Source organism: Pelodiscus sinensis, chromosome 8 (assembly GCF_049634645.1).
Source record: "Pelodiscus sinensis isolate JC-2024 chromosome 8, ASM4963464v1, whole genome shotgun sequence".
Classification (NCBI taxonomy): domain Eukaryota; kingdom Metazoa; phylum Chordata; order Testudines; family Trionychidae; genus Pelodiscus; species Pelodiscus sinensis.
Genome location: NC_134718.1, coordinates 70,645,623 through 70,654,339, shown reverse-complemented (window position 1 = coordinate 70,654,339; position 8,717 = coordinate 70,645,623). Strand labels below are relative to the sequence as shown.

The 8,717-nt window shown below is 53.3% G+C and overlaps 1 long non-coding RNA gene across 1 annotated transcript; it reads left to right on the top strand.

Annotated features, from left to right (window-relative positions):
- Positions 1–320: 320 nt before the first annotated feature.
- LOC142830517 (uncharacterized) lies at positions 321–7,473 on the top strand. Its single transcript, XR_012905821.1, has 3 exons — positions 321–726; positions 6,107–6,232; positions 6,945–7,473. It is a non-coding gene; the product is annotated as an uncharacterized LOC142830517 (long non-coding RNA).
- Positions 7,474–8,717: the final 1,244 nt, after the last annotated feature.

The window sequence follows — 8,717 nt, the reverse complement described above, 5'->3', positions numbered from 1 at the left end:
AATCTGGAGTAATGCCCTGTGTGTTTTTGTGTGGTGAGTACTAATCTGGAGTAATGCCCAGTAGTATGTCTTTGTGTGGTGAGTACTAATCTGGAGTAATGCCTTGTGTGTTTTTGTGTGGTGAGTACTAATCTGGAGTAATGCCCAGTAGTATGTCTTTGTGTGGTGAGTACTAATCTGGGGGGGGGGCGGCGGCGGCGGGCGGCGGGCTGGTAGGTCAATTAACTCCACAGGCTGCACCTGGAGCAGGCAGTTGATTTGGAACAAGCTCACCTGTAGGAAGGCCTGTGCAGGCCGGTGGCAGGCTGAGGAAGGACAGCCCCTCTTTGGGAAGGGGGGGAAGTGTTTGGGGCTGCTGGGAAGGGCAGCAGTCCCTCTGTGGGAGGCTTGGAGCTGGCACTGTCAGAAAGAGACCCAAGGCACAGGGGCGGCAGTCCATGAACGGAGCCGTGAGGGCGAGCGAGGAAGCCCGCAGCTGCTGAGCTGAGGGTCTGTGAGCTGGAACCCAGAGAGGGCAGCTTGTGTTCCCTACCAGCCACCGAGGGCGTGGTGCCGAAGCGAGGCAGTGAATGGGAAGACTGCTAAGGAGAACGCTGAGTGACCGTCCTGAAGGGCTAAGTCACGAAGGGGCTGGATCAGAGGAGCGGCGTCGTGCAAACTCCGGCCGGGGATATCCGCCTTGAGGGAGCGTTCCCAGAGTGACCAGCAGGAAGCACCAGACCAGTGGTGAGTAGAGCGTACCCCCGACAGGGCAACTTGCCTTTGGCATCCCTGGGAGCAGGACTTGGCTCTCACTGGACTGTCTGGCAAGTTTTTCTAGTGAGTCCTCATCTGGACAGTTCTGCAGCAGGTTTCGGGGGGTATTTGGTGTGAGAGCAGCATGCTGTGTTGGCGTGTGGTGTGCACAAACCGCCGCGCAGGCTACTCGGCTTTCTGGCATAAGCTCTTGCATCTTTGAGAAGGAACAATGGGAACAGAAGGACCTGCCACACAATGCAAGGAAGGGAAATTAAAATAGGAAGAGCAAATCTGTCATCAGCCTCTCCGGTGGAAAAGGAGAGTGCTGAGAGACCGGAGCCCGGCCTTGCTCTCTGTGGGGCGGCTCAGCCTCAGGGAGCCAGGTGATGTTCAGGTTTGCTGGGTGAGTGAGGAGGTGGCCATACTAATGAGGAGGACCTCACTAGAGGGAGAATTTGGGATGCAAAGCCAGGGGCTCGTGGGAGACCCACTAACAGCATTTTGCATAATCTTAACATCTTCCTTCTGCCCGAACCGCGTCGTCTCCCTCTTCAAACCATCTCAAATGCCTTTCTCCGAGCACGGAAATAAATCCCGATGCTTTCCTTTCCCATCCCACGGGTGCAGATTCCCTGGTTAGCATTCCCATAGCGCACCCACGTCTGGCATGTACAAGGGAACTGGCTACTTTTTGCCACCTGTCCAGGTCTAGTGAGTTCAGAAAACCAAACAGCATAGCTCTAGCCTAGGGATGTAAAACCCTGCCTCATTAGTAAACCTATTAAACGTTATGTGTATTGGGCTAATCAATTAAATGGGGGAGAGTGGCCACCTGCCTACTACAGCCAGTCTGGAGTCCCCTCCCCCCACCACCGCTGTGGGAGGGGATGCTTCAGCGGAGCCGGAGTGCCCCTGCTGGCAGGGGTCCAAGGTGTCCTGCTGTGGATGGAGGCCGCTCCAGCTGGCCTGGAGTACCCCCGGGGGGCTGCTCCAGCTCCACCGGCTTGCTGGCTAACTGGTTAACCTTTCACATCCCCGTGTTCATTCCTGCCTGCCTGTGTCACAGAAGGGGGAGTGTTTACCCCTGTGCAGAGGGCCAGCGTGAGGCCTAGGTAGCCAGTAAGTGTTGTTTCAGCCGGGTGCCTGTCCAGGATGTAATTCATGACCGGCAAGTTCTTCTCTGGCATTCGAGCTGGCATGGGCCTCAGAGACATGGGACAGGCGTCCCCCCGTGCAGTGTGCGTTACCTTCCCCCTGTGGTGGCTAGTCTGCAGAACGGATGGAATTGCTGCCCCGGGGGAAGATCAGGATACCTTGTAAAGGGCATTGGCTATTTGTGGGGAGGCTCTCTGCTCGTCTGAGGAAGTGGGTTGTGCCCATGGAAGCTCACGAGATCTATATTTGCTGGTGTCTAAGGGTGGGGTGAGGTTTACAGCGGCGTTGGAATAGCGAGCCTGTTATATTTCGAAATAACGGGTGCACTCAAAAGACGTGGAGTGGCGCTGCCGTGTCAACGTAGGCTACAGTGCTGCAGGACTGCTCGTGTCGGGGCACATGCACAGGTGCCTGCCTAGCAGATCTTGGTCGAGTTCCCAGCTCAGCTGTGGGCGCCCAGTGTGTCCTTTCATCGACCGTGTGCCTTGATGCCCATGCGTGGAGTAGGACTAGCACTGCCTAGCTCCTGGGGGCGATGTGAGGAGAAGATACGTGCATGTCTCTCAGGGTATGTCTACACTAGCCAACCTAGTTTGGACTAGGGTGGCTAATGTAGTCATTCAAACTTGCAAATGAAGCCCGGGATTTAAATATCCCGGGCTTCATTTGCATGTTCCCGGGCGCTGCCATTTTTAAATGCCCGGCAGTTCAAACTACACACAGCACAGGCTAGGTAGTTCGAACTAAAGCTCCTAATTCGAACTACTGTTACTCCTCCTGCAATGTTGGTTACTCCTAGTCCGAACGAGGGTGGCTAGTGTAACATACCCTCAGATGCTCCCGTGAGGGGCCTGGTATAACTGGATGGAGAGGGGGATTCCCGCAGGGGCAGCTGAGTTACCAACCTCCCCCCGTCCCAACGGCATAGCTACATGGCACCGGTAATAGTCCCAGGGCAGGGAAGCTGGGTGAGGCTGCACAAGCTGACAAGTGCTGCTGGACTAAACGCCAAGGACTTGGCTTGGCGGCGAAGGGTAAAAGCAAAGGTGAACTCTAGTCTCGGCCCGTTCTGGCGCAGCTCCCCTCCAGGTCGGGGGGACAGCTAGCTCCACATGCCCAAGGGAGGGGCAGATTCATAGGGGTGTGCTTGATGCTTCCTTGGTAATGCCCAGTGATGAGGCTGGGTTCCCCTCTCCCACCTCCTGCTCTCCGTCCTTCCCAGGAGAGACACATGGGCAGTGCATGCGAGGCGCTTGCACAAACACCAAGGACGCGCTGCGGTGAGCCCGGCAAGCGCGAGCAGAGCTGGTGCTGTTGGGAGGCGCCGGGCCGCCCTGCGTGTGCGGCAACACAGGCTCCATGTGGCCCTCCCACAGCTGCGCGGAAGGAGAGCGTCTCGTCGCCGTTCCCACGCGAGTACAAACTGGGCCTTTCTCCTGAGCCGCTGGCTGCCTCCTCCGAGCCCCCCTGCTCATCGTGCCACGGGGCCTGACAGCTGGCTAACGGAGAGGGCCTGACAGCTGGCTAACGGAGAGCGCTTTTCCCCTGGCCCCAGAGCCAGCTGTGAAATGCTCTTGCCTCTGGGTAAAGCCTCATCTCTAGGTACCTACAAAACAAGCTGGGATCTCCCTCACACTCAGTGATGGCTGCCACATTTTAACAAGGAGCTGTCAGAACCACAGCTCTCCCCCCTCCACCTCTTCCACTACTGTAATGAGCGTTGTGTAATTACCTAAGAGAGAAGCTGTACGCTCAAAAACTGGGTCTGGTCTCCTTTGAAGGGTTGGAGCTTTTTATGTATATTTACTGCAGTAAATTGGAAAGGGTACAGAGAAGAGCGACAAGAATGATTAAAGGTTTAGAGAACATGACCTATGAAGCCAGGCTTCATGAACTGGGCTTGTTTAGTTTGGAAAAAAGAAGATTAAGGGGGGACATGATAGCGGTTTTCAAATATCTAAAAGGGTGTCACAAGGAGGAAGGAGAAAATGTGTTCCTCTTGGTTTCTGAGGACAGGACAAGGAGTAATGGGCTTAAAGTGCAGCAGGGGAGGTTTAGATTGGACATTAGGAAAAAATTCCTAACTGTCAGGGTGGTCAAATATTGGAATAAATTGCCAAGGGAGGTGGTGGAATCTCCCTCTCTGGAGATATTTAAGAACAGGTTAGATAGACATCTGTCAGGGATGGTGTAGACGGAGCTTGGTCCTGCCTTGAGGGCGGGGGGCTGGACTCGATGACCTCTCGAGGTCCCTTCCAGTCCTATGATTCTATGATTCTATGATATGAATTACTGTCCCCTACTGGATGGGATCAGAACTGCTCCACTGTGATTCATAGACCCTAGACTGCTAGTAGCATGAGGGGATTCTCTTTGTTTCCATGGTGGGGCCTGTGCTCTTGGGGTATGGCTACACTGTGGGGTTTTTTTGGATGATGGTATGTAAATTGATCTCATATTTTCATATCTTCTTCCAATTCTTTTTCTGGAAGAGGCTTTTCCGATATTTGGCCCTGGGTTCTGCTGCTGCTGAGGATCAATGGACCTGTATCCCTTGGCAAGTTCATGATTTCCCCTGGCAGGTTGCCTGTCCCTCCAGAGCAGACAGATCAAATGTTAGGGAAGGGTAACAGAAAAGCCATTTGTCTACTCTTGGGAGGAAGGGGGTTTGAAGACTAGCACCAACCTTTGCTACCAGGGAGAAGTAATAATTGTTACAAAAATCCGATACTGCCATGCTTACCAGCGATGTGCCTTTGGCTTGGGGGACAGGAGCCTGTACCTTGGGACCCGAAAGTTCTCAGTGGGGGTTATGTGGTACGCAAGGACTTGTTACATTATTACAGAGGTGGGAAAGAATTTTTGCAAGGGGGACCACTTCAAAATTTTTTGAAGTAGTTGTGGGCCGCCCCGGAAGGGGTGGAGCCTCAGGCAGAAGGGGCGGGGCCTTTAAGTAGCAGGCGTTGAAAGGGCTCGTGGCTCCCAATCATCACACGGGGGCGAGGGGGTGCTAGATCTGCGAGCCCTTTTAATGCCTGCTATTGAAAGGGCCCGTTGCTCCTGGTCTTGCTGGCTAGTTCGTTGCCTGGGAGCGGGGATGTGAGAGCCCTTTAAACAGAAGCAATTGAAAGGGCTCGCAAACAACATGTCAGGGGGTGGGGCCAGGAGTTTTCGCGGGGGCCAGATAAAAGAGCGAGATGACAGGGCCCACGCCTGCATTATTACGTGCTGGAATCATGGCATCTCGTCTTCTACAACCCAAGTAGATTCCCGTGCCAGGGATTTCACACAGGTGTGAAGAATGCCATTTACTCCACATGTCGCTCTTTAATTAAGCCAAAAGCAGCATTAAGAACCTAAGGAAAAAAAATTGCACAGCTGTTCACGGCAAATAGCTCTTTGCCATTGTTTCATTTTCAGAATGGGAAATACCCCCAGAATTCTGAATCTGGAATTATACCTTAAAAAATAACTAGTTTATGTTGCTGTTTTAAAATTATCCCCTCGGGCACTATATATGTATATTTTTACTATCAAAGCCATTTTTTTAAAGGCAAACGTATGACTATTTGGGAAACCTGTGTAGATTTTATTTTTTTTAATACATCTGGCATAAGCAATTTCAAAGCGTTGCTTTACCATCTAAAATGATCTTCCCTGATGATTTGACGCCGATACTGCAGTTTGATTTATTTTTTGAGGACTGCAGCAAATGGCATAAATGCTAAAAGTTAATCATGTTTGTGATGGACGTGCAGTACAGGTATGTGCAGTACAAATTCAAGAGGCACATACACTATTGAAAGGCTAGTCATTCGCGGCAGCCAAGATTTTCTGTACATAAGGACCTACTGGTAAAACATCTGTCAAAAGTAGAGCGTTTTGACTTTCTGGTCCTGTTCAGTAATACCTCCCTCTGCAGCAACATCTGTACATCGGTCCCATTGAAATCAACAGGTTTCACATCTCTACAGCTCGTACAGGCCCCTGTAGCCAGATCCAAAGATCTCCATTAATCACTTAGAGGTTGATAGGTTTTTGTCCCAAGATCAGGCCCCATAGCTGCTGATGAGAGGATCCCGGAGCTGGAATCTGGAGCAAAAGGTGGGTCTGAGTTCCTCTGCCAGCCAGTGAGGAAGTGGTACCTGGGAGGGTGGCCTGAGGCTGCTGGTGAGCAGGGATTTTGGTACAAGTCCTTCCTCTCCCCCTGCAGAGGCAACCACACGGTGACCTGGCTGAAGGTCCACGTCTCAAAGAGGACCCTGCGGTTACTGGCGTGAGAGAGGGGCCGCAGGCTGAGAGGCGTGAGATTGCTGGCAGGGGTGTTGGCTTAGCAGAGGTAATTCCCACCACAGCCAGAAGGGGGCTCCATCCTGCAGTGCGTAGCGTGCACCCTGGCAAGGAGGCAGCGCACGTTTCTTGAGAACGGGGTGCCCCCCCAAAGGGCTAAGGTTTCTGAACGGGGCGAGGCCAGGACGCCTGCAAAGAGGCCCTGGAGCCCAGATGGGAGCATGAGCAAGAACAAACAGGCGTCCTTCTGCAAGACGCCCCTTTCTGCTGCATGCCCACCCCCACCCCAGGGAGCAGGTGTTTGCCGACTTTTAGCCCCAGGCAGGGCCTTCTCTGCAGCTCCTACTGACTCATTGGTGCTCCCAGCCACCGCCGAAAGTGGCAGCCTTTCTCTGCCAGGTCAAGCGCGTTTACAATCCCCTTCCCTGCCAGCGATGGCGCAGGGCTTACATCCGCCCTGCCACGTTATATAGCTAAGTGCACAAAGACCGTGGGGAGAAGAGGCCAACAGGAAATCCTGTGCCCTGGGGGACGCGCACAGTGGGTACGTTTGTGTCCAATGAGCTGATGTTCTCATCGGTGCAACCTCATGTTGGTCCTGAGCGGAGTCCCCAGCGCTGCAAGAAGCCAGCTGGAGAGTTCTCACCACTAGGGGTTACTTCCGTGTGTGTGTGTGTGTTAAGACACAATCAGCACAGACTTAATTTTGCCAGCTGGCTTGCTTCACTGCTAACCTGCCATTGGCACCTCTCCCTCCCCAGCCAGCCCCTTGATTTTGTGCAGAAGAAGGAAAACCAGCGCCGAGTTAGCTGCCAAAGCTACTGACAGTTCAGCCTCGCCGGGGTCGTTTTCTGGGGCTCATGGAGAACAAACGTCGAGTGGGGCAAAGGCCGAAAGCCCTGGCTGCAGAGCTCCGACAGGGAACTCCGTGCCGGTGCTCAAGTGCCATTAGCTTGACGGATGCTCGGAGGCTCTGGATGCGCGCCGGGAGCCGCTGCGCCGTTATTAACATCTGATTTGTGATGAGACAAAGCTGGCCTGCAGGAGCGATCATTCCTTCTAATAATAAACACGGAGCAGCTTTTAGTCAATAATGTAGCTTTCACGCTATAACACCGCATAACTCAGGGGGAAAGCGTCACTGTCAGCATTCTGCGCTGTCTGTCTGCTTCCCCTTTATTAGAGACAGGTTGGCTTTATTCCTTCATTAAGGAGCAGGGCTCGGCACTTAATTTTCTGACAGCGCCACATTTTTAATGTACAATAAAGCATGGTTAGCTGTGTTCCAGCTGCTGCCAAGGAGCCAGCCCTGGAGGAGAGATTCAGGGGATGTGGCAGAGAGCAAGAGAGGAGTGAAAAGGGGTAAAGGAGGATGTGTGGGGGGAGGGGAAGTGGAGTAAGATGGAAAGAGGTAGCACAGGAGTGGCTGAAGGGGGAAGCGATGGGGTGATGGGGAGGGAATGGAGGTGAAAAGGGAAGCAGGGGAGAGAAGGGGTTTAGGAAGCAAGGAGGCGAAAATAATGTAAGTAGGGCTAGAAAGTAGTCTTGTTGCTTCCCACCCCATGCTCACAGCAGAAAACACAACTCTTTGCTGTGATAGTGCTTTCTCTCCCTCGCTCTCCAAACTGGAGATCAGGAGGATTAGTCGTGTCTTGGCATAATGGGCTAGATGGAGAAACTGAGGCACGGAGCGAGGTGAAGCGACTTGCCCAAGGCAACAGGAGGAGTCAGTGGCAGAGCTGGGGATAGGACTGCAGTCTCCTGACTGTCGGTTTGCTGCTCAGTTGTGTAGATACAACACTTGACCTGGTCACTACATATTGTAGCCCCACCCCTGCAGTGTGGTGGGCACTGGCAGGTGCGTGCATGCGTTGTGTCCATGGTGTCCTGATCTGATGGTAGGGCAGGGGCCTGTGTCATCAGACACCCAATAGGGCCGGGACTCTAGAGTGTCAGTTTGCAAGCATGTTGCATTCATCCTATATGCGCCGAGTGCGTCCTATGCTGCTAATTCAATGTCTGAGTTGCATGAACTCTGAAACAGCCTCACCCCTCTACTGACCCTCTCCTCTCTCTCCAGTAGTTCACATTCCTTTGACGTTACAACCCTCTTTAATGCAGAGTATTTTCCAAGTCCCGGACACCAAAAGGACACCCCTCTTCTTGGGGCCTGGAGGGCTCGGGGATTGGCAATGGAAGTGCTTCCCTTGAGGCCACTGGTGGGGCTCTGGCCCAGGCTTGTTCTCCCTGTAAGTGGTTTGTGTCTTTTGATAGCCTGTGTAAGATGACCTCACCTAGTCCCCTTAACACCAGCGGGGTGGAGAACACCCGTGTGAACATACCCTCCTGTTCGCAGCCTCCGAGAGGCACAGGTCTGCGTGTCCCTGGCTTCTCTTGGAGCCCAAGAGGATGCTCCTTCCAGAACACGGGGGTGGCTGATGGCTACTGTGTCTAGCTTGAGAAAGACCTGCCCTAAAGCCCGCTGAACTTCTGTTGACCTCAGTAGGGTTTGGATGCAGCCCAATGAGAATTCC